At 37.8% G+C, this 25983-nt stretch overlaps 1 protein-coding gene and 1 pseudogene across 1 annotated transcript in view; one reads left to right on the top strand and one right to left on the bottom strand.

Annotated features, from left to right (window-relative positions):
* The window catches only part of MLIP (muscular LMNA interacting protein), a 237381-nt gene that overhangs the window by 70496 nt on the left and 140902 nt on the right, over nt 1-25983 (top strand). The window lies entirely within an intron of this gene.
* On the bottom strand, nt 2428-2805 carry LOC114204554 (eukaryotic translation initiation factor 1 pseudogene; annotated as a pseudogene).

Genomic DNA, 25983 nt, shown 5'->3' with positions numbered 1-25983 from the left:
CTGAGAAGCACTGTAGGATAATGGTTAAGATCACAGTGCCAGAGAGGCCTGGATTTGAGTTCTAGATCTGTCATTTACTTGGTGTATGGCCTTGTGAGAGGTTATTTAACCATTTCTTAAAAATTATGAAGGCTTTATTTTTTTAGAGCACTTTAAGGCTCACAGCAAAATTGAGGGGAAGATACAGAGATTTCCCACAGACCCACGGCCTTCACACAACCATAGCCTCTCCCATTATTAACATCCTTCACCAGAGTGGTACCTTTGTTAAAATTGATAAATCTAATGGACACATTGTAATGACCCAAAGTCCATAGGGTTACCTAAGGGTTCACTCTTCGTGTGGTACATTCTAGGGGTTTGGACAAATATATAATGAGTGTATCAATCATTATTATGTCATACAAAGTATTTTCACTGCCCTTAAAAGCCTCCGTGTTCTATCTGTTCATCTCCTCCTCTTTTATCAACCCCTGGGCATCACAGATCTTTTTACTATCTCCATAATTTTGCATTTTCCAGAATGTCATATAGTTGGAATCATACAGTATATAAACTTTTCAGATTGGCTTCTTTCACTTTGTAAAATACATTTAAATTTCCTCTATGTTTCTTCATGGCTTGCTAGTTCAGTCCTTTTTAGCACTGAATATATTCCATTGTCTGGGTGTACCATAGTTTATTCATCTACTGAAGGACATCTTTGTTGCTTCCAAGTTTTGGTGATAATGAGTAAAGCTGCTATAAACATGTGTATGCAGTTTTTTGTATAGACTTTTTTTTATTGTTATATAGTTGACCCACAATGTTACATTAGTGTCAGGTGTACAGCCTAATTATTCAACAAGTTTATATGCTGTGCTATGTTCACCAGAAGTGGGGCTGCCATCTGTTACCATACAATGCTATTATAATACCACTGAGTATATTCCTTATGCTGTACCTTTTCTCTCTGTAACTTATTCGTTCCTTAACCGGAAGCCTGTTTCTCCCACTCATTTTCACCCACTTTGCCCATCCCCCTAACCACCCTTCCCTCTGGCAACCATCAGTTTGTTCTCTGTGTTTGTGGTCTCTTTCGCCTTTTTGTTCATTCATTTGTTTTGTTTTTTATCACGACCTGAGCCGAAGGCAGCTGATTAATGACTGAGCCACCCAGGCGCCCCATGTTTTTTAGATTCCACATAGACGTGAAATCATTTAGTATTTGTCTTTCTCTGTCTGACTGATTTCACAAATGCAACTCAAAACCACAATGAGATATTACCTTACACCTGTCAGAATGGTTAGAATCAGAAAGACAAGAAATAATAAGTATTGGTGAGGATGTGGAGAAAAAGGAACCCTTGTGCACTGCTGGGAATGTAAATTGGTGCTGCCACTGTCGAAAATAGTATGGGGGTTCCTCAAAATATTAAAAATAGAAATACCATATGATCCAGTAATTCCACTACTTGGTATTTACCCAAAGAAAATGAAAACACTAATTCAAAAGAATATATGCACTCCTATGTTTATTGCAGCATTATTTTCAATAACAAAAATCAGGTTGTTTGTTTTCTTATTGTTGAGTTTTAAGTGTTCTTTGTATATTTTGAATAACAGTACTTTAGCAGATGTGTCTTTTGCAAATATTTTCTTTCAGTCTGTGGCCTCTCATCTCCTTGACATTGTCTTTTGCAGATCAGAAGTTTTATTTTTAATTGTCAGGCCTACTAATTATTTCTTTCATGGATCATGTCTTTGGTATTGTACTTAAAAACTCATGGCCATACTTAAGGTCATTTATATTTTCTCCTGTGTTATTGTGTAGGAGTTTTTTGTAGGTTTGAGTTCTACATTTAGGTCTATGATTCATTTTGCGTTCATTTTTGTGAAGGGTGCAAGGTCTGTGTTGGATTTATTTTTTGTTTATTTTCATGTTGATGTCTAGCTGTTAACACCATTTGTTGAGAAGACCATCTTTGCTCTATTGCCTTTGCTCCTTTGTTGAAGCTCAGTTGGCTGTATTTATATGGGTCTCTTTCTGGGCTCTTTATCCTGTTATATTGAGCTATTTGTCTAGTCTTTCACCAATACCATACCGATTGGTTACTATAGCCTTATAGTCAGTCTTGAAGTCAGGTAGTGTCAGTCCTCCAACTTTCTTCTTCGATATTATGTTGGCTATTCTGGGTCTTTGCATCTCCATCTGAACTTTGGAATTTGCTGATGTCTACAAAATCACTTTCTTGGATTTTTTTTTTTTTTTTTAGGGCTCTTTTCAGTTTATGGCATGAAGGAGTTACACTAGTCCAAGTTAAAAGCAGACCCCAAATGGTTACATTATACACGCTGTGAGGTTTTTAAACTTGTGACAAGGGACAGAAAGGAAATTCTACTCATTGCTAGGAAATCCTCACTTAAGCTTCAGTGAGCCCAAAGCACTTAAAACCCATGAACCTTCAGCTGGTCGTCCTTAGCCAGTCCAGTGTCTACCAGGAACTGGCATATGTTCTTGCGCTGGTCACCCTGTAGCTGAATTACTTCTCCATATTCTGGATGCTCAATTACAGTACCATTGCAGGCAAATTTCTTCTTAAACGCCTTCACTAGTTTCTTTTTATCGTTATCATCAGCGATCCCTTGGACATTAGTAAGGGCCTTCCTGCCGTTTCTCTGTCGAATTCTTGTATGGATATAATCCTCAGTGCCAGCAGGAAGCAGATCATCACCCTTACTTGCATCAGCAAAGGGGTCGAAAGAGTGGAGGTTCTGGACAGCGGACATACGACACGATTCCTTTTCCTCGGTGGAAACGGCCTGCGGAAGGCCGCGGCGGGAGAAGGCGGGCGGGAGGGACCGAGCGTCCGGAAGTGAGGGGGCTCAAGGGGGAGGCTGCTGAGTCCTCGGCGGCTCAGTGACTGGGGACACTTTCTTGGATTTTGATTGAGATTACATTGAATCTATAGATCACGTTTGCAAGAACTGACCTCTTGACAATATTGAGTCTTCCTTCTATGAGCATAGAGTATCTCTCCATGTATTTAGTTCTTTGATTTTATCAAAATTTGTAGTTTTTCTCATATAGATCTTATGTATATTTTGTTAGATTTATACATATGTATCTCATTTATGGGGGTGCTAATGTAAATAGTATTGTGTTTTTAATTTCAAATTCTACTTGTTCATTGCTGGTATATAAGAAAGCAATTGATATTTATATATTAATCTTGTATCCTGCCACCTTGCTATAATTGCTTATTGGTGCCAGAACTTTTTTTTTTTTGGTTGATTCTTTCTGATTTCCTATATAGACAACACCTGTGAACAAAGACGGTTTTATTTTTTCCTTCCCAATCTGCATACCTTTTATTTCCTTTTCTTCTCTAATTGCATTAGCTAGAACTTCCAGTACAATGTCAAAAAGGCATGGTTAGAAAGGATATCCTTACCTCATACCTTGTACTAAGTGGGAAAACTGAATTTCTCACCATTAAGTATGATGTTAGCTGTAGGTTGTTTTTTTTTTTTTTGTAGATATTCTTTATCAAGTTGAGGAAATTCTCCTCTATTCCTAGCTTATTGAGAGTTTTTATCATGAATGGGGGTTGGATTTTGTCAAATGCTTTTTCTGCATGTATTGATCATGTAATTTTTCTTTTTAAGCCTATTGATATGATGGATTACATTAAGTGATTTTGGATGTTAAACTAGCCTTGCATACCTGGGATAAATCCCACTTGGTGTATAATTCTTTTTACACATGTTAGAGTTATTTTGCTAATATTTCATTGAGGATTCTTGCATCTGTATGCAAGAGAGATATTGGTCTGCAGTTCTTTTCCTCCCTCCCTCTCTCTTTCCCTCCCTCCCTTTCTCTCTCTCTCTCTTTCTTTCTTTTGACAATTTCTTTATCTAGTTTTGGTATTAACATAATTTTTGCCTCATAGACTGACTTAGGAAGTACTCCCTCTGCTTCTATCTTCTGAAAGAGGTTGTAAAGAATTGGTATAATTTCTTCTTTACATGTTTCATAGAATTTATTAGTGAATGTACCTGGGCCTGGTGCTTTCTGTTTTGGAAGGTTATTAATGACTAAATTCCTTTAATAGATATAGGCCTATTCAGATTGTCTGTTTCTTTATACGTAAATTTTGGAAAATTGTCTTTCTAGGAATTAGTCCATTTAATCTAGACTATCAAACTTGTGGATATATAGTTATCCATAATATTCCTTTATTATTCTTTTAATGTCCATAGGATCTGTAGTGATGTCACCATATAGCTGCCTCCCAGATCAAGAAATAGAACCTCACCAACACCCCAGAAGTCCCTCATTCTCCTTTCCTTTGAAGAGGTCATTGTGTATGGAGCTGTCTACCAGCGATTGTTCTTACACAAGAATTTATTTTCTTATTCAGGTTTAGAGCTTTGGAACAACCAGTGACTTCTCTTTCTTTCTCATACTCCACATCTAGTTTATTAGCCTCCTCATGGCTCTAGTTTCAGAAAATATGCAGTCTGCCCATTTCTCACTTCCTCCATAGCTACTATCCTGGTCCCAAACTCATGCTTTCTTGCCTGGTTTAGTACAAAATCAGTATCTACTCTACTTGCTTCCTCCCTTGTCCCCCTGTAGAGTATTTTCTTTTTTTTTTTAAAGTGTAAACTTTTGTTGTCTTGCAAAGCTTCAGATTTCTCCACCCCTGTCCTTTCCCAGAATATCGTGTCATAACGAATGAGTTAAAATAAGCCAGTGTGATTAGTATCTATTGCCAAATAACTGTCTGTACATTCAAGATAAGAAAGTAGTGATAATTCAGTTGTATTTTCGTTTCAGGCTAACAAAGAATTCATTAAAGCACATTGAAAAGTGATATTTGTTATTTGTGAGATTAATATAAATATATTTTATACTAAAATTTTTTATATATATTCTTTTCATATTTTTATCTTTTTATTAAGAAAATCAAAGCTGAAGAAAAGTTCCAAGAAAAGTACAATGAACACCAAATACCCTTCATTCAGATTCACCAATTATTTAACATATTACCACATTTGCTTTATATCTCTATTTCTCTCTCTCTCTCTCTACCTACCTACCTGCCATCATCTTCTTGTTCATTTTTTTTTTTTTTTTGGAACCAATTGAGAATAAGCTGTGGACATCACAATATTTGAACTCTGAATACTTCAGCATGGATAGTCTCAGTATAAGAATATTTTCTTATATAACCCCATTATAGTTATCAAATTTAGGAAATTTAGCGTAAATGCAATACTGTTTTCCAACGTATATTCTATATTGACTTCTTCCACAACTAGTATCCTGGTCCCAACTTCATCCTTTCTTGCCTGGATTCATGTGAAATCAGTGCACTGTCCTTTATAGCATTGTTTCTTTTCAATCCAGAATGCAATCCAGATTCCTGTGTTATATTTAGATGCTTTTTTAGTTTCCTTTATATAGGACATTTTCTCAGCTTTTCTTTGTCTTTTCTGACACTGATATTTTGAAGAGTACAGAATATTTTTTTCTGTAGTCCTTTGATTTGAGTGTGTTTTGGATTGTTTCCTAATGATTAGATTCAGGTTATTATTTTTGGCCAGAATGAAATATAAGTGATATATTCTTATTGTATCACATCAGAAGGCACATGCTTTTAGTTTGTTCATTTATTGTTGATGTTAACATTGATCACTTGGTTAAGGTGGTGTCTACCATATTTATCTATTGGAACGGTATTTTGTTCTTTTTTGCAATTAATAAGTGATCTATGAGGAAATATTTTGAGATTACATATATCCTATTCCTAAACAAGATTTCACTTGATGGCTTTGGCATTCATTGAGGATTATTTCCTGAATCATTCATTATAGTGAGGGTTCCAAAGTTGTGATTTTTCTAACTCTAATATTGCTTCTATTTTTAGTTGGCACTCTGCTGTCAGGGAGTTCAGAAGTACTCCCTACCCCACCTAGTTATGTATGTATGTGTAATTTTTAGCATCATCTCGCATTTGTCTTGACTCAACTTTGGAATCTGTCATTTCCCCATCCTCGGTTAGTTTTAGGGGTAAATGGCATACAGGAATCAAGATGGCATACAAGAATCAAGGAATCAAGGTGCCTTATGTGTTTATTGCTTCTGGGGTATCATTGCTTCTAGGTGTTTTCAGCAGACAAAGCTATGAAAAACAAATGTTTTTATTGCTTTCCCTAATATTCAACAAATCAGGGTTCTTCCTTATCATCCCTCTTCGTATTTTTATCTCCTTTCTCCCACAGTGAAGGATTTACAACTACATACAACGCTAGGGATTAATTCTGTGAATATAACATTTAAAAAGTTTGTACTGTCTGAGTCCATTTATAGTTAAGAAAAAACACATGTGACATGAATCTATGCTGTGAGAATTCAGAATAGCAATTAGCCTTGGTGGGGATATGGTGACTGAAAGGGAGGATGAGGGTTCTGGGGCACAGGTAAGATTCTGTCCCTTGAGCTGGGAGATGATTATAAGGGTATATTCAATTTTATAAATTCTTTGAGTTGTACATGATATTTCCTGCATTTTTTGATATCTAAATTAAACCTCAAACATTACCTGGATTAATTTCTTTCCTTTCCTTTGTGTGATTATGTTGTCAATTATATATCTGATTAGGTTAAGTTTGTTGTTCTTGTTGTTTATATTCACTTTTAGGATCCCTTTCCATTGTTGTTAATTTAATTTTTTTTTTCAAATACATAAAACATTAGCATGATTTCAAAAGTCAAAGCTATATAAAAATGTGTACTTGGAGAAGTACCTTTCCTCCAGTATCCCTCCTGCTTTTCCTTCCTCTCCCCACTGTAAGTAATCAATTTATTGATTTGTGTTTCATCATTTCCTGTTTTCTGTTCCTAATATAGCACACAGAATGATCCTTTCCAAGCATAGTGACATCATGTTATTGTTTTGTTCCAGATATTCCAACAGTTTCCCCTATCACTCAGAATAAAAACTAAAGTCTTCCTAGTGGCTAAAATGGCCCCACCAGTCTGGCCCCTCTTCTCAAACACTCTTGTCTCATCTTCCTATGGCTCTTCCCCAGATCACTCATCCTCAGCCACACCAAACTCTTTTCTTCAAACAGATATTCTCCCAACCTTGGGTCTTGGTTTTTGCTAGCCTCTCTTCTTGGAGTATTTTCCTTAGATACCTGCATGGCTTATTTCCTACTTCCTTCAAGTCTCTTCTTAAAAGTCACCTGGATGGCTTTCTTATCCAATTTATTTAAGTCTGTTTTGCTCCCACCTCTACTTTCTGGCACACTCCCCTATGCATCTTCATGCTTATTTTTTTCTCAGCACTATCACATTCTAATACATAACTTATTTGTTTTATTTATTGTTTCAAGAAAAGTAAGTGTTGGGCTACCTGGATGGTGTAGTCGGTTAAGCATCCAACTCGGTTTCAGTTCAGGTCATGATCTCAGGGTCATGAAATTGAGACTCATGTTGGGCTCTATGCTCACTGTGGAGTCTGCTTGAGATTCTCTCACTCTGCCCCTCCAGCTTGTGCTCTCTCTCTCTGTCTCTTTCAAATGAATAAATAAATAATAAAAAGGAAGTGTTATTTGACGAAAAAAAAAAAAAAAGAAATAGAAAGGAAATCAGGAAGTATAAATAAGGGCAAAGGGAATAAATGCAATGAAAGGAGCCAGGGAGTTTCTCTTGGGGGTACCTGGGTGGCTCAGTCGGTTAAGTGTCTGTCTTTGGCTCAGGTCATGATCTCAGGGTCCTGGGATCAAGCCCCGCACTGGGCTCTCTGCTCAGCAGTGAGTCTGCTTCTCCCTTTCCCTCTATGATCTCTTTCATTTTCGCTGTCTCTCAAATAAATAAATAAAATCTTAAAAAAAAAAAGTATGGACACTCTTGAAAGCTCTTGGTGGCTTCCCCTGAGTGCACCTGCTTCTTCAACATGGGGAAACTGCTCTCAGAAGTGTGTGACAGTGAGAAGGAATAGAATCCAAGTTTTCAACCCACATGGGGACATTTGCTGGAAGAACATTATTTTGCCTAAATAAAAGAAAGCAGATTTGGCCTGGGTGATGCTGTTATTTACTGAACTGATTAAGAAAAATTTAAAAAGCACAAGATATATTCAGATGCTTATGACGGAAATTCCTGTTTTGGACTTCTCTGCAGTGTGAGATCCTTGCCCTTTGCCAGAAGGCCCATCTGCCAGACAGCAACCAGACTTCCTGTAGAGCCTAAAGCTCTACTGGGGATTGTGTCTACAGGGAAAACACCTGGGTGGGCTGAACTTACTCTTTATTGAACTCAACTTCTTGAGCTGAGCAGCTCTCTTTGGGAACCGTCAGAAAGGACCAGGGTATTATTTCACTTTAGCTCTTGTTCCAAAGAGGAAATGTTTATATGCTCATGCTAATGTGTTTCCCGAACTTCACTCATTTAGTTTAAGCCAGGTGGTTTTACAGTGGAGGTAAAATAGTTTATCTTTTCTGAAGAAAATCCGAGGAAAAAAAACTTCTGTGAGGTCTTTGAGACAGCGAACTTGCTGAATTTGTCAAAGGTCAGATGCTGGAGGTTTAGGGAAGAAAGAGGTAAGAATATGGCCTAAGTGGGAGATCGAGGGACAGGGCAAGGCACATGCATATAGGACTGGCAAAGTATTGATTTGTATTACCCTTCTTTGCTTTCCCTGGGGTTTTGTGGCAGAGGAGACAATCTTGAAGCCAGAATTAAAAGAGGCCAATGAGTGTGACCAGCCATAAAGACTGTGCCATTATTTAACCTTACACATGGAGATAAATGCCACTCATCCATCCTCACTTCCTCTCTAGCCAATTTTTTTTTTTTTTTTTAAATTACAGGGGCATCAAAGAATGTCTCTGCAAGCACATCTGTCTTTCTGGTGTTAGGGCAAGGTGGCTGCTCAACTTGGATATTGTTTACCAGTCTCTGTTAAGCTCAAAAAATGTTGTATCATAAAAGTCATCTACTATGCTTGAGTAGCTAAAATTATACCTATTGCAGTGGTTTCAAAATGGGTAAGCACAGCTCAGTGGTGGTGTCCAGTTAACCATTAGGGCATCAGAAGAAATTATTAATCTGTAATAATTTTTATTTTCACCATTTCAGTGTCCATTTAGGTGCATATTTTACATGATATATTTGTGCAGAAATACTTGCAAAAGATAATCAACAAACAAAAAAATAAATATGTATATAGTGGAAGTATGTGCCCAAATTATTTTTAATGGGTGCATACTCCAGAAATCTTGGAGACCACTGTCCCGGTGTGCCATATGATAGTCTACCTCAATTTAAATAATCTTTATGTACTAATACCTTGAGTCTGAGACTTTCCTTCAGTAAGTGTTTAACAAATACAAGTGCTTTTTGTATCCTCAACATGGTAGAGGATGCTGACTCACCACGAGGGATTTTCTTCATTTTTTTTTTTTTAATGGGCATGCTCATTCTTAAGTTAACTCAGTACATGTAACTTAGTACCTTTCTTTAAAATATTTTAATTAAGAGTTCCCCTTTTCCTCCAAATTAGACATTTATTTTGAGGCCCATAGCAAAGAATTTGAACCGTTTCTAATGGAACCGAAAAAGAAAAAAAAAAAAAAGAAAGGAAAGGAAATATTTAGACAGAACTATGATGGTTTTGAAGAAAACAATTGTGTTCCCATAATAAAAGTATATTCAAAAGTGTAACATGGACACCTTTCTTTTCAAAGACACCTGAGTTTCTCTAATGGTCTTAGTTGAATTAATAATAAATTGACTCAGGATTTAAGAGGCATGTATGAATTTGCAGAGATTCTCTACACCTTTAGCGATGCTGAGTTATAGAGCTTCAATTATTAAACAGTGAAGTCCTTTCACAGTAACACTTCAACATGGCAAAAGTACCTATTTTCATGATATAAATACTATGGGGAATTACCTTAGCTGAGCTTGAATTTTTATATTACCTGATTAGTTTTGTATCTCAGGTCCACAAGATAATTTTGCTCTCAGAATTTGAAGCTTTACTTTTTCTCTTTTTTTAAAATTTTATTTTATTTATTTGAGAGAGAGAGATCATCAGCAGGGGGAGGAGAAGAGGGTGAGGGACAAGCAGACTCCCTGCTGAGCAGGGAGCCCACTGACATGGGGCTGGATCCCAGGACCCTGAGATCATGACCCAAGCTGAAGGCAGATGCTTAACCAACTGAGTCACCCAGGAGCCCTGTTACTTTTTCTCTTACCGGAGTCCAGAATGTGACTGAATATACGTTTCAGTTCCAAGCTATTACAGGTTAGCTCAAGCACGTGGGTTTCAGGACTTACTACTTCTGATGGACAGCGCAAGCAACATAGCTCTAATTTGGAGACTGTCCCTTCCACAGAATGTTCATCCCTGACCATCTGAATCTTTCAGGAACTAGAGTCAGAATCCCCTTGAAACAGCATCTCAAAAAACAAAACAAAACATTATGTCTCACAAGACCAAATATACTTGAAGAATTTGCTAAAAGCCTAAATGAAACCCATATATTGAGTTTATTTTTTAAACTCAAATTTCTTTTGAACAAACCTGTTTTTAAAAAGCAGTTTGTTTCTACAGCTGCCAAACTTAAACGTTTTTTTAAAATGATGGGAACACAATAAAATGAGGACATTCTTGTAGAAAAAAACACAAAAAACCGAAAAACAAAACAACAACAAAAAAAACCCCCACAAACACCCAAATCACACCTATGGGCCTGTAACAAAACCAGGCCATCAGTATATTCTCTGAAGGTAATTGGCCTTGACCCCGTGCATTTGTTTTAAGTCTCTGAATTGAACAGTAGTAGGGTCCTCTTGGTGCCCATACCACCATATTGAATTTTCTCATTAATCTTTACTGATAATACCTCTCTCCACTTTAAATAACCATTTTAAATGACATTTTAAATAGCTTCTTATAAAAGGGTTTTAGAAGCATCATTCGTAGAGGTGCAAGTGAGTTGACTAATCTCTCATTTCTTTGTTTTCTGATTCTTCTTTCTGTGTACTCTTGCATACTGAACTGTGAAGAAACACGAAGGCAGGGCTCGCATTTCCCCTTCCCATCATCAGAGGGAATCTGATCCTTGAGGGATCTCAGTTTTCTTCTCAACTCTTCCATCAGTAATAGGCCCTCTAGCACGTCTCTTCGGGCAGGAAGTGCTCAGACAGCTGTCTAAAGTGTACCAACTAACTCAGAAAGACATCTTGAGATATAAAAGTTATACGCAGCCGTTACATTGAAGATGTCTATTCTCTGTTGGAATCAACTAGACTTAAAAAAAAAAATTACTCAGTCCCTTCCAGGAAGATACTCCTGCCTCCATTCTCGGCACGTTTGACAGCCTTATTCTGTTTTTCACTTTCATCTGTTTTTATATGCACTTTCTCTCCAGAGCAACTTTCTTTGGCCATTAAAAGACTAATACTTCTGACTCTGAGTCAGTCATTTTAGCCTCTCTATCTGAGCAACTGGCTGGAAGGGGAATCAGTCTTCACAATGTAATAAGCACCAGTTGTATACAGGGCACTCTTATCTGTGTTAAGTGTTTTGTGTGTGCGTGTGTGTGTGTGTGTGTGTGTGAGAGAGAGAGAGAGAGAGAGAGAGAGAGAGAGAGAGGATCACACACTCAACACACATGCAGGTGACAGTACAGCAGACTTTAAACTTCTCAAGTAATCCCAGAGTGCCCAGTTATGGCGTCCTGAAGTGGTCTGCAGCTTTGCTAAGCATGAGTTTGAATCCTGTCTGTTTGAGGACAATGTAGGGGAGCCAGTCACTTGGATAATGAGTAAGTCAATGATACCAAAACACAGCCTTGTTTCAATTATTTTTTTCATGTTTTTTTATCTGGGAAATACTATAGAGCAGGTTTCTCAACCTCAGCATTGTTGGTATTTTGGGTCAAATTGATCTTTGTTGTGGGGGCTGCCCCATGCATTGTAGGATGTTTAGAAACATTCCTAGCCTTTACCCACTAGACGCTAGTAGCATGCCTCTCCCCCTTTTTGTGACAACCAAAAAATATCATGCTCTGTGGGGGGCAAAATAGCCCTGGGTTGGAACCACTGATGGGTTGGTGAGTGCAAGTTGAGCCATTGGAGTTTAAATCGTGAGAACACATTCATTCTATTCGTAAAATTACAAAACTGATTTATATTTTTCATTTCTTGAAGACACTAGTATTATTAAGTATAGAAAACTAAATACTATAAAATCTGTATTCCTTTTAAGGAAGATGTCTGATAGCTGAGACCTCTTAAAATCATATTCAGTGAGGTTTGAGCTAAATACTACCTTCCTTTTCTATTGAATGTCACTGTTTCTAATATAGGCATTCTTCTTTGAAAGTGTTTGAGAAAAATCATTTATCAACCGAGCAGAGGATAAAATGGAGAGTGGGAAATATTTTATTCAAGTAATCTGGCCAGGACACTGGATTAGCCTTGTCTGTAAGATCAGAGTAAGGGTCTGTTCTCAAGATCCTGGCAGAAAAATCAGTGAGTTTCACATAAATGGTAATTTTTATTGCTGTCAATGAAATTTAGCCATCCTCCCATTGAGGCAGGGGACAAGCGATGATTTGGTCCTTTGTGTCTGGGGACAGCTCATCACGAGCTCGTTCTCTCCTCCTAGGATCAACCTTTGTCATCCTTCTAGACCCAAGGCCTCCAGTTATAGATCTCTTTTAATTATCCTCACACGCGTTATTTGAGAACTGGTAAACATTCAGCGTGCTTGGAAATTTTTATTTATTCTCTCACTTCTTCATACTTAACTAATCTCATGACTTCTACTTTTAAATCTTGTTTTCAGAGTCATTTCTCTATTCAGCAAAATCGGCACTCAACACAAATTATGTTTCTGAGTACTAATCCATGGAGATAGTTTTCAGAAGGGAAATTGCAGCTAAGTGAAACACTGATAATTTGTCAACCGGGATACTTTTTACAACATGACTTGACTAGGATCTGGATTTAAATACCTGAGAGTGAGGATTAAAAATAGAATGGGTTTCAGTTTCAGAAAGTGAATTCGTAAAGTGTCTTTCCTGTCCTTTTCATTCAATTTATCACACCCTGGCGCTACTATTTTCTGCAAATGGAGGAGTGTTTCCTCTGGGGCTTCCAGATTGAAATGGAACTGAAAGGGCTGAATTCTTTTGGCTGGAATTTTTCTGCAGGCTGGTGAGTTGCTATTTCAATGCCGATCATAATATATCGGCCTAGCAGTAGCATATACTGTACCCTGCAAATAGAAACAAGAACTGGAAAGTTTTACCCTTTTTATATCTTGGTACGTGTTTGATTCATTTCAGAATGGTCTCATCTTTGACAGGCTCTGGAACAGCTTTTTTGGCCTTGTTTTATTTATATGTAGGCAAGTAATACCATGAAAATCAGGCAAGTTTTTCAGAAATTATTTCCTTATTGATCATATTTTCCCAATCAGGATATATTTACTGTATCACTACTATTAATTGATAAACTAAGAGTGTTATAATAATGATATAATTAACATTATAGTGAATTCACAATATCGTAGAACTGAATGTATGATATAATGTTAGAATGGTTATAAACTGTTTCTTAAAAATTGCAAAACTTCCAGGTGCTGAGAGGGTTTGTAAGGATTACAATTCTATTGACTTTACAGTGCTTCAGTGTATGGTTTGAGCAGTTTTAGTAAAGAACAGGCTATAGAATTATTGAATCTTAAAGCTGTGCAAAGCTCTCAGATCATCTGGTCTAATGGCTTTTGAATTTGCGAACCTCAAAACCACTGTGTACGTGTGTGCGCGCGTGTGTGTGTGGGTACGTGTGAGTGCGTGTGTGTGTGTGTGTTCATATAAATCTGTAGCAGTCTCGAAATAGTGCTTACAGGGATATTTTCTATTAAATTTGATTCCGTTCCATTCTATTCTTCTCTTTTCTACTTCATTTAAAAAATGCTGAAGAAAATTCATTCAGGGTCATAACCTGCAGTTTGAAAAACACTGATCTAGTCCAGCAACTGTGGTTTACAGATGAGGAATCTGGGGTCCTCAAACATGAAGTGACTTGTCTAAGGTCACACAGCTCATTAGCAACGCACATGAGTGTTCTTTTAAAAACACAAGGAATTTCAGATTCAAATCATTCAGGATTTAGCGCTTTACACCTTGATTTATGACCAATCCAGAACGTACATTCAAACTGCTGTGCTAGAAATCGGGAGGCGGGAATTACCCAGAACCACTGTGTACACACTCACACACTTCCTAATCTCTGTTGCTGGCCTTGTTGCACCCCAGGCCTGAGAAACCAAGATTTATGTTGTTGGTTTTAGTTCCCTTCATATCTTTGGTACAGTTGTGGGAGAAATGAGGAATTCCTGCATTTGGCTCTTCACAGCTCTGAGACTTGGGGAACCTGTGTGGGCTCCATGGCTGGAGAAAGTTCCAAGAGTAGCTGCCAGGTGAACTGTCACAGGGCACGACTTTGAGCAAGTCACTTAACTTTTTGTACCTTAGTTTTTCTCATCTGCACTATGGGGCTAATAGAATCACATCGTCCTTCCTCCCCAGCTTCTATTTTGAGGACCAAATGAGAAAAAAGACTGAAAGCTTTTGGAAAGATCAAAATGCTACATACAAAAAGAGTGTTTAAAAAATTTTCCTCCTTGTCAAAAACCAGATATAATTTTTCCTTGATTTTTAAAAAAAATAAGACATGAAAATGATTATTTATGATTTTTCTTGTATTACATCTGAAGAAATAACATTAGTAAAATCAAATGTTGGATACACATTATAATAAATGGAACTATTAACATGTTTATATGTGTAGCTCCTAAAATCATTTTGAACAACAGCCAGGGACACACATATTGCACTCAGGGTCATGGTGGTGAAGAGCAGATGGGTAGACTGAGGGTCTAACCCTGCCCACCATCTGCTCCCTGGGTGACCATGGACAAATGACTCAACCTCAGACAGGCTTGGTTTCCTCCTTGGAGAAACAAGGATGCTCCTGGCAATCCCACAGGGTTAAGGATATTTATGAGGTAATGCAGGGGTTGGTAGACTAGTGCTAATAGGCCACCCCTGACCTACCATCTGATTTTATAAATCAAGTTGAATGAGAATAGCAGCAAGCCCATTGATTTGCATATTTTTTTTATGGCTGCTTTTACCGATAATGTCAGAGGTGAGTGGTTCTAACAGAGATGGTATGGTCCCAAAAGCCTAAAATATTTGCTATCTGGCCCCTTACAGAAAAAGTTTGCCAACTCTCAAGAGTTATCTGATAATGAATGTAAAGCACTTACCCATTTCTGCCACCTGGAAAATGTGCCAGGATGATTTTGCTGTATCTCTGGCTTAAAAAAATTCTTTTTCTTTTCCTCTGGTATCAAAATTAATTTTCAGAAAAGTATCTGAAACTTGCTATAAGGTAAAAGAATGAGGCTCTCAATGTTTCAGCCTTAATCAACAGGTGTGGGGAGGTATTTGCAGGGGAAATCAGACTTGCTCTTTGTCCATTTCTGTGAAAGTGACCACTAATCTCTTGAGACTTCATTTTTTATTTCCTGACAACTCCTTTGAAAATATTTATGGAGGATTCATGAGGGATTTTGTTTTTTCCTAAGAACATACTGTCAGTGTGTGCCAGACATCTTCACCGGGTGAGTCTCTGTGATAAGTCTTGGTCATTTTCCTTTTCCTGTGGGTTTCTTAGAAAAATTTGTTTGCCTTGTCTGAACTTTTTTTTTTTTGAGATTTACAAAGGTAAGAAAGTGGAGAAGAAATAATTTCATGTTTTTATTCATAACTCCTGGGCTCCAGTGAGGTTTCCTCTAAAGTGGATAATTTTGCTCTCTCTTTGGCCTAAAAATTGTAACTCTTTCTTACCACCCGTGGATCCCAGCTATGTCTCAAAGTAAATTAGACTTACTCAGAAACTCAGCATCTGTTTCTTCTCCCAGTTATAAATTCAGAAATAGGATCTGTTTCTCCCTTTAAAGCAGTTTCCCTAGCAACTAAACCACCCTTATATGATCAGAGCCGTTTGTCACTTTTGAAGTTTGACTTTCTGTCAAGGCCTTCCGGCTCAGGGGGATGAGGAAAACAACATCCAAACACAAACATTTCAAAAACACTCATGTGGTGCATTACAAATGGCAACTGCATTTAGGTGACTTTTCTGTAGACTGTGGGTCAATCCCCATCACTGCCACCCTCCCTACCCGACCAACGAAGATAGCGATCTCTTGAAGTAGCTATCTTTGTAACAGAGAAACAGATGGGAGTGATGCTTAAAGTGGCTAAATTACCATAAAGATATATTCTGGGAAGCAGCGGGTAGATGAAGATGGGGCAGATTTGCAGCAGGCGGCCCCACAACGTGAACTCACCTTGTGATTGTTCAATCACACTTACCTGGAGGCTAAGGTAAAAGTAGTGCTTACAACTCAGCTGCATGGTTGGGACACAGACTTTTGCGCCCTCTGCGCATAAAGGGCCAGGGCAGAGTGAGAGGATGGTGGGTCTTGGCTAAGCCTCCCCTGGCTTTTCTTTTATTACTTCTAATACTGAGCCCTGGTGCCTCTTCCCCCTGTCCTGTTTGCTGCTGGCCAGAGTCAGACCCTCATGCAATTCCGAGTTTCCTTCCCCTGCACAATCCTCTTCGAGCTCCTGCTGAGGGTAGATGGATAAAGTTTGGGGCAGGAAAGAAGAGGGGGGTAAACAAAAAAGTTGCCTAATTTCTTATGTCATTTTCTACGGCCCCTTTGCAAAAGGGAGAGAGAAACTTAAGACACATTTAGCAATGTCTGAGACTCTTCGAGACCCCAGAGGGGCTTGAAGTGAAAGAGAATTGGGAGGTATGAGAGGAGGGTGGGGAGGACAGTGGAAGCTTTGTCTCCTCGTAGTGAATTTGCTTTCCGAATCTCAAGATGATTGGCAGGTGTTCTTCCGTGGAAGATTGTCCCTGCGATCACTGTATGCCTCCTAGGAAGCAAGTTCACAGGATGCTCTCTCTTGCTGCTGGTGCTTCCCGTGGAGTGTGTCTCAGGCCCTGGCACACCTAGCATGGAGGGAGGCGTTATATGGAGTTCAGTGAAAAAGGCATGTTCTTCACAACAAGGGACTTAAACCTTTTGCCAAGTCAACCTTTTGCCAAGTCAGTGCTGATTCCAGGAAGCAGAAGGGAAATGTTTTGAAAAGATTTTTTTTCTTACAAAGGTATTTTTAAATACCTTTCTTAAGGCATGAGTGGATTCATCTTAGGAACTTCATAGCGATTATATTGTTTAGGTTAGGCAAAGAATATGTTTTCATAAAGCATCCTATACATATTTATCACACACCTATTGTAGGATTGGTTGGATATTAAAATCGGTGTTGTGGGAAGAGAAGCATAAAATGCAGACCCGGGGCGGCGGACACAGAGATGTGGTCTTGCTGCCGAGCTGTCAGAAGTGTGGCTGGCAGACAATCTGCAGCTGTGACCTCCTCCCGTGTCTGCCTCGTCCTGGAGAGACGCTTCACTGAGGTCAGCTCTTTCCAGGGCAGCATTCATGGGGTGAAAGCCTGGCCTCTTTGGCTGCATACGGGATGGTCTCGTGGTAATACTCATTCCCAAGCTCCCCAAGCATGAAGCCCAGGCTCTGTCGGCTTTGTATCATGGTTCAACTTCTTCCTCTGCCTCCTCCTGCTTCTCCCTCTTCTTCTCACAGGTGTTCATCCCTCATAAATAACTGGCACCCTGAACTTTGTCTTGGGATCTGTTTCTGGAGACCCAGCCTGCAACACCTGGTTTTTATTGATCTTACAAATAATTCAAAGCACAAGATTCTCTTATGGGCATAAATGATAATGTGGAACAGAATATAAATACTCCAACCTTCAGGTGAGAGGGAGAGGGTTGAGTACTTCAAACATCAGGTCTAGGTTCATGGTAGGTTGGAACCTTTTTGGTTCAGCAAACCCAAGATGCTTTGGGGTGAGAAGAGAGCCAGGCAAATGGAGCAAAAAGCAGCTTGGGACACTGTGAGGGAACTGACCTTGTTAGAATGAAGGATGCACGTTAAGTAAGAGACATTGAGATGTTAATTCACTTAAGGTTAGATCTGGCTGTAGACAAGAAAGAAATTTCATGATTGATAGATATTTACTCCTTTCTCACATTACCAAAAAAAAAAAAAAAAAAAAAAGAAAAGAAGAAGTTCAGAGCGTATCAGTCCTGACCTTGACTTAGGGCTCCTTCTGCTAATTCATGTATCGTTCTATCATCTCCAGTGTAAAGCTTTTATCATAACAGTCTAATATGGCTGCTAGAGATCCAGCCACCACATCAAATTACAGACAACAGGATGGAGGATGAAATCAAGAAGGACTTGATACACCTTTTAAAGGAGATTTACTTCTAATTGCATCTCACTGGCCACAGCTTAATCACTTGGCCACACCTACCAGTAAGGGAGGCTGCAGAATATAATCTTTAGGCAACAAAGTACGTGGCTAAATTTTTTTTATTACAATTAAAGAAGACATTACCATATTTAATTTCAGATGATGGAAACAAGTGAGACAGAATAACAAGAAGGCTAAAGTATGGTGTGTCTTGAAAGTGATAATGGCAGTAAAACATTTCTAGAGCTTACAGAGGAGTTATTTTATATATGTGCATGGAATGTCAAAATATTTTGGACATATTCAATTGGATGTCAATATTAATAATCCTCTAACATATGTCGAGTGCTTTCTATGTGCCAGGAACAATGTCAAATGCTTTATACCTATTGTATTACTCAGTGGAGCTTATCAGGTAGGTTTTCTAAGTGATCTATTACAAATGAGGAAATGAAGATTTTGAGAAATTGAGAAGGCGGATCAAAGTCATGCAACTTGTAAATGGCCGAGCCAGGCCTCAAACCCATGTTTGTCAAACTCCACAATCCAACCACCTGCACTATGGTGCTTGTATTAGAGCCAGCAAGGGAAACAAACAAGGGGGAAGCTGGAGCTGGGGAGAGAGGGAGCAGTGGAGAAGTACTTGGAGAGCCAGCTAGCCTTCTGGAGTGTTGAAATGACAGGATACAGGACAACCATCAGGGAGGAGGAAACTCAGGCCAAGGAGAAGAAATTCCTCTTCTGAATCTTTGTGCTGAACCTTTAAGCTCTTTCTGCTAGAGGAGAAAGAGGAGGAGAGGCAGAGGAATGCCTGGGGCAGAACCAGGGCAAGGAGCACGCAGAGAGGGCCAAGAGAAAAGTCCTCTTGATGATGAAAAGAGCCAACAATGTCTATAACACAGGTGTTCAGGAAAAAGTCAGTGATTTGAGCAGCACAAGGTCATTCACTGATTATCTTTAAGAGTGTTGGAAGTGGGATGTGAGAATGGGTAGAGGAAGGTTGGGAATAATGAATGAACTACTTAAACATATATGGTCACCCTATTGTTAGTAATAGCTGATAGTAACAGTTAATATTTATTGAATGTGTACTCTATGCCAGTTCTTGTTCCCAGGACTTATGTGTGCTAATTCATGTAAGCACAGCCCTGTGATGTGGCTACTTTCATTATTCCTATTTTACAGATGAGAAAATTGAGGCAGTGAGAAGTTAAGTAATCTTTATGACTGCTGAGTTCATGGTTAGTACTCTAGAAGAGCCAAAGATTTCTTTAAAAAGTAGTAAATTGGCATAAGTCCACAGATTATTTTTTTTCTGAGATAAAAATCTCATGTATATTTTCAAAGGAAATGTTAAGTGTACTTAGTGATCATTCATTTTTTTTTCCTACAAAAAAACTGTTTTGAAAAGGAAATAGTTTTATTTTTTCTTACGTCAGTTTTTAAAGGAAAATATTTTTTTAAAAAATAATCTGAGTGAAATTTCAAATCCCGAGGCAAAGTATATTGTATTTTTACTAGTATGCTTATTGAGAGAATTGAAGTGATACATTATGGACCTTGGCAAATGTCTTCAGAAAGAAAGGGGGCATTTTATCTTTACAGGAAAACATTTTAGTAGCTGCGCACTGGGACAATGATTTTTTTGTGTCTCAAATTCCTTTCTGCCTACAGACTGCTCAGCTGAATGTCATTAGAACCTCTAGAACTTATTTTTGCATAGTTTGAAGCCTTCCCCATCTCCTACACAGTCACATGTTGATTTGAAAAAAACAAGTATATATACCTAGCTGTACATGATAGAGTAGGGGCAGCATATTGGAATCTAAGACTTACAGATTGCCTGACTGCTCAGCGTCCCTAACCCTTTTCAGGTAACCAGACTTGTGAATGTCAATACATGTTTTCAAAAGACTGAGAAGTGATTCTGAAAATACTTCTACCAGGAGCACTATAGTTAGATTTTTGAATAAAATATCACTGTGGTATTAAAGAACAAAGACTCTTGGAAAAGGATTCTGTACAGAACGTGTTGATAATTAGAAGAGGCAGATTTGAAGGGAATAGGTTTACCTTTCCATGTAGACTTACCAGTTAACAAAATCATAGGTGAAAATAGTTTCATTATATACAGAGATGTAAACTATAAAGGCAAAAACAATAAAATTGATCAGAAAAAATAAAAATACTGATTTTAAAGAAAAATACTTTGGACTATATATTCAGCAATAATATTTTTGTGAAATTTTGAAACGATGGTAATGTAACTGGCATTTATTGGTTTAAACATATAATTAATGTAAGATTGCTAGTTACTTTGGGCAACTCAATATTATGTCATACAACTACAGCAATAACTAATCATTATTGAGACTTTGTCAGATGGTAGGCGTCATGTTGGGAATGTTCCATGTATAATTTTGTTTAATTATCACAAAATCCCTATGGGTGAGAGAATCTCGTTTCTTTATGGAAATGAGGGAGCTATTTTTCCCTGCAAATTTTTTAATAGTCTCTTTGTTTTAATCTGTCAGCAAATTTGATAAATAGGTCAAGTGCTTTTTTCAGGTAAGAAGGTTGCTATTTCAGTTTCCCTTTTGTGATGTACAAAATACCTTTAAATGATCTATTGTATTGACTTGAAATGTTTGCTTCGTTTATCCTGCATATTACTTTATCACACACTGTGAGAAGTAAATACAGAAAAATGTTTTCTTCACATTATCTTCTCTACTGCTTTTTAATATCTCACCTCTGAAACGGTAGCTATTTCTGACCTAGGAAGCCTTCGATCATCTAATGTAATGTAGTCAGAGCAGTGCCAGTAGAAAGTTGAATTACAGTTGCATTACCCTTAGGTAAGGTGAATTATACAAAGAAAAGCTTTGTGTTTTGTCTTCTATTTCTTAACACTTGACCCATAGCATCTTTATTTCTTACCTCTTATTTTCTCAAGGGTAGGCATATACTATTAATTCTTCCAACAATCACATATTTGTATCTACCAAATGTTAAGCGCCAGGGATGCAGTGGTGATCTAAAGAATCATTAATTCCTGTCTCCATGGAAAACTGCAGAGGAGCATGGGTTCCTAGGACATCTCTCATCTTGTGGGAATATATTGTTGTTGCCATCAACTGGGTTTCCCTTGGGTGAAAATTACTAAGTGTCAAACCAAAAATGTAAAGGAAAGACCATCTCAGTATAATGTGATTCATATACAAATCTTCACCCACTCGATTTATCTTTTACAATGCATATGCACCTGTAACCCTTCAGGGGCACCTGGGTGGCTTGGTCGTTTGGTTAAGCATCGGACTCTTAGTTTCGGCTCAGGTCATGATTTTAGGCTCCTGAGATTGAGCCCTGCCTGGGGCTCCATGCTCAGTGGGGAGTCTGCTTGAGGATTCTCTCTCTCCTCCTCTCCCTCTGCCCCTCCCACCCTCAAATAAATAAATAAATCTTAAATAAATAAAGAAATAAAAACCAAAATAACCCTTCAGTCTAAGTAGTGATTGCTTCTGGAGGATACGCAGCAAATGTTGGATCTATTAATTTGCTACTTGATTGTTGTGTATCTTCTGATGAAGCTGGTTTTGAGCATTTGTAGGCAAGCCACAGGGTTTGTAAAATATCTTTAGGATGATAGTAGACGAGAGTCAAGATGGTTAAAATTCAGCTTTCTCTTTTGTTTTGGAGTTAAGGGGAGGAAGAGGAGGAAATTGTGCAAGTAAATGAGACAGTGTTCTGATACTTGTATCACTTAGAAGTTTTTTGTTAAACCTCATCCATTTTATCCACTCTAAAAAGAAAGAGAGAAATTATATATATTGTGTGCCTACTATCTGTTGAGCCATATGCTTGGGTCTTACATGTCATCTCATTTAATTTTTACATTCACCCTATGAGACTTGGATGCTTTTATCATGTCTATTTTATAGATAAAAAAACCCTGAAGCTTATGGAATTTAAGTAACTTACATAATACCCTCAGTTAATTATAAGTAGATTTATTATTTGAATCTGATTCTGACTCCCGAATTCTATTGTTTCCATTGGTAGAATTAATCAGTTGATGGTGTAAAATATAAGTTAGAGCTCACATATTGTTTTAGATGTTTTTAAAGATAAATACTGTCTATTAAATATATTGAAATACTTATCATAAACATATTTAGTCATATGTAAATATTCAACACTATTTTCCTGTGTTTATATTGTACAATCCATATTGAAATTTGTGTAGCTTTAGCATTTATACTAGTGACAATATAATTGTATTTTCCGGTGATATCTCATTTCAATTTTAAAGTTATGTTGCAAAATAAGTATGCATTGCTTTTATAGTTGAACTGACGTAGAGACAGTATGAGAATAACAGCTCTAAAAGGCAGAAGAGTCAGAATATGTGGCTACATTTTGAGAATGAATATGGTGACTTGGGAAAAAATGTTCATCCTTGTCCGGTTCTTCTGGATAGAAACAATGTTAAAAACACAATCCTTGCTGGCTACTGCATTGCAATGTCCTGTTCTACCACCTCTCTTATCACTTTTCTGTGAATGAGTATCTCTAAGATAAGGCTGGCAGAAGTGGTCAGCAAATAAGAGTCAACATTACCCTGGCTTCTAGGCAGGCCGACTCAAGTTCAAATCCAATTGCATCATGTACTAGTTGAGCAAGGAATTTAATTGCCCTGCGTCTCATTTTTCTTGTCTAATGGACATCATGATTCTCTTGCTGGCTTGTTGTAGGAAATATAGGAAATAATGTATGTTACATATCAAGAACAGCATCACATCAAACTTGTTCAGCGGTATTTACATGTATCGTATGTAGGACAAGATCTGTTCTCAGGGTGAGTGGGTGAAGTGTGTGAAGTAGCCAAGGTGAGAGTCTGTGGCTGCCAGGAGTGGGAGGGGAGATCTCAACCAGAGATGCTTTTCCCACTTTTCTTCATGCACCCTGGCCCCTGACACACCCTTTTATGCTGATTCCTTCCATATATACTCCTCAAAGTCATAGCTTTGACATCCAATGTGGGTGGCTATTTTTATATGCGCTCTATCTTCACTAGAAACCAAATTATATAATGATTAAATGACTCTTATTTCTCTCTGGGTCCTGACACTGTATGTTCCTTGAAGACAGAAATCTCTCTTGCCTTCTCTAAATCTTCCATACAACTATCACGAATGCACACAATCACTCATTTATTGAATGGACGTTTATTGATCCTCTATTATGTGATAGGCACTATATTAGGTACTTTGGGTACAGCAGGGAACGAAATAGAAACTTACCATTGTCCTGGTGCTTATGTTTCAACTGGGGAGTCAGACACTATTCAATATGTAATCATGTAATTTTAATAGCAGCAAATGCTGCGAAAAAGTACAAGGTGCTAAGAGAGTGAACGATAGGAGCTTGTATCTAACCCATGGAATCAGGGAAGGAGTCATTAGGAAGTGATTTTATGAAGTATGTTATGTTTCAGAAATTGTGTGACCCTCATGATGCAAATTAAAGTGATTCACCATGGAATCTGAGTTTCCTAGGACTCAGCGGGGGTGAAGAGTGGTTAACAAGGAGAAGGTTTCTAGAGAGTACCTTGCTCCATTTTTTTAAAAGGTAGCACAATAAGCCCCTCAGATCATCCCTACCCTCAACCAATACCCAACTTCTATTTATGAAAAGAAAGAAATAACTCATTGAACACATGAATTGGCAAATTTCCTATATTTCATATCATGCAATTTTAACCTCCCAACAGTATTGAGATATTATATCTCAGTGTTGCAAATAAGTAGGCTGATTATGTCTTGCCCTACAGAGTCCCATTTATGCTTGTTGTCCTAAAGTAATTACTAATAATACTCTCCCCCACCCCTACCCTTCAGACTGGAGAGAGTCTCAGTTTGTGTGATAAGTTCTATGGTCATAAATAAATGAAGGTCAGGGAGATCAAGGATCTGCCTGGGGTCACATAGCTAATAAGTGGTGGAGGTCCCACACCTGTACTCTCTGAACTATAGCCCATGTTCTCATTACTATGTTGCAAACACAAGTTTGTTTGTTACTTCTACTCTTATATTGTTCTCTGTTTTATTCTTCCAATCAAGGTTAGGTAGCCCATGACAAAACTAACAAAAACTGGCTTTCTGACATCTTTGTTCAGTTATTCTGCTAAGGGTTGTGTATTTCTATAGATTATACAGGAAAAAAAATGATGGGTTAAGATAAAATGTATGTGTAGTAACAGTTGTAGTTATTTTCTTGATATGCCTGTCTTTATACTTATATTAAGTCTGTTCTTTCTGTTGCCCAAGTATGAGGAAGCTAATTAAAATGCAATTGCTGGGGTGCCTGGGTGGTTCAGTAGGTTAAGTACCTGCCTTTGGCTCAGGTCATGCTCAGCAGGGAGCTTGCTTCTCCCTCTCCCTCTGCCTGCCACTCCCCCTGCTTGTGCACTCTCTCTCTCTGTCAAATAAATAAATAAAAATAAAATTTAAAAAGATCTTTAAAATGCAATTGCTTTGAAAAGTCAAGATGTGACTCTAATGACAAAACGTTGGTAACTGATCTTTTCTTCAACAAGATCCCCTGTGGGCGGGGGCGGTCCATGATTTGCCCTGGTGGGCAGAGCCCAAGTGTAAAGAGTTTAGAGTCTTAAAAGAATCAATTACATCCTTTTATGTTTGAGCTATTTTGGACACAGTTTTCGTCATTGTCTGAACTGAGTAATACAGATAAAATTTTTATCCGTAGCATATGATGATGGCTTTTGAGGGCATTCTTCATACATAAATATATCTGAAACATAAAATAGAATGCTATTGCTTCCTCCTTTATTTTAAATAAAAGTGCATATAAAATCATATTATACTATGATATACTTTGTCATGTTTATGGAATTATAATGTAAACTCTAAAGATACTAGTGTCACTCTATGCACTTAGAAATGAGATTTTTATGCATTTTATTTTGGGTCAGAATTTAAGTTTCTCTTATGATGTATATAGAAACAATTCACCATAGAATCTCCGAGTATTTCTATTAAATAGTATATTTTATCCCCAAGTGTTTGCCTCATACTTTATTAGTACCTCTTTGGATATATTTTGAGATCTTCTAGTCAATTCATCATCTATTTATTTAATTCATATTCCTATGCCACTGCATATCTTATTAATCAACTGTTCGCACAAGTGGGTATGTAGTTGGTAGACCTGGAATGTACAGTGCCTCTTGTTTCTTTCTTTGTACCTCAGAGGACATCTGCTAATAGCCATCTATCTTCATTGTGCTCCCCTCCCAGATCATGAATAGCACTTCATGTAGTAACTTTGTGGAAACTCTTTTTTTGTGTGTTTGTTTTGCTTGACCAAACTACCTTCTTTTTATACATTTATGAAATGTCACGGCAGAAAGAAGTCTTTATGGATTGTCCAGTTCAGCAATTCACACTATGAGTGGGTTATTGGTAAACATTAGGCTAGCAGGGGGCTCTGTAGCCAAATAAAGGTGAGAAACTGTGGGATAAACCAAGC

This window comes from Eumetopias jubatus, unplaced genomic scaffold, assembly GCF_037043125.1.
Source record: "Eumetopias jubatus isolate StellerSeaLion01/CBP00866 unplaced genomic scaffold, mEumJub1_p1.0 scaffold_6, whole genome shotgun sequence".
Classification (NCBI taxonomy): Eukaryota; Metazoa; Chordata; class Mammalia; order Carnivora; family Otariidae; genus Eumetopias; species Eumetopias jubatus.
The sequence above is the reverse complement of the archived record's forward strand: the minus strand, read 5'-3'. Positions and strand labels throughout refer to the sequence as shown.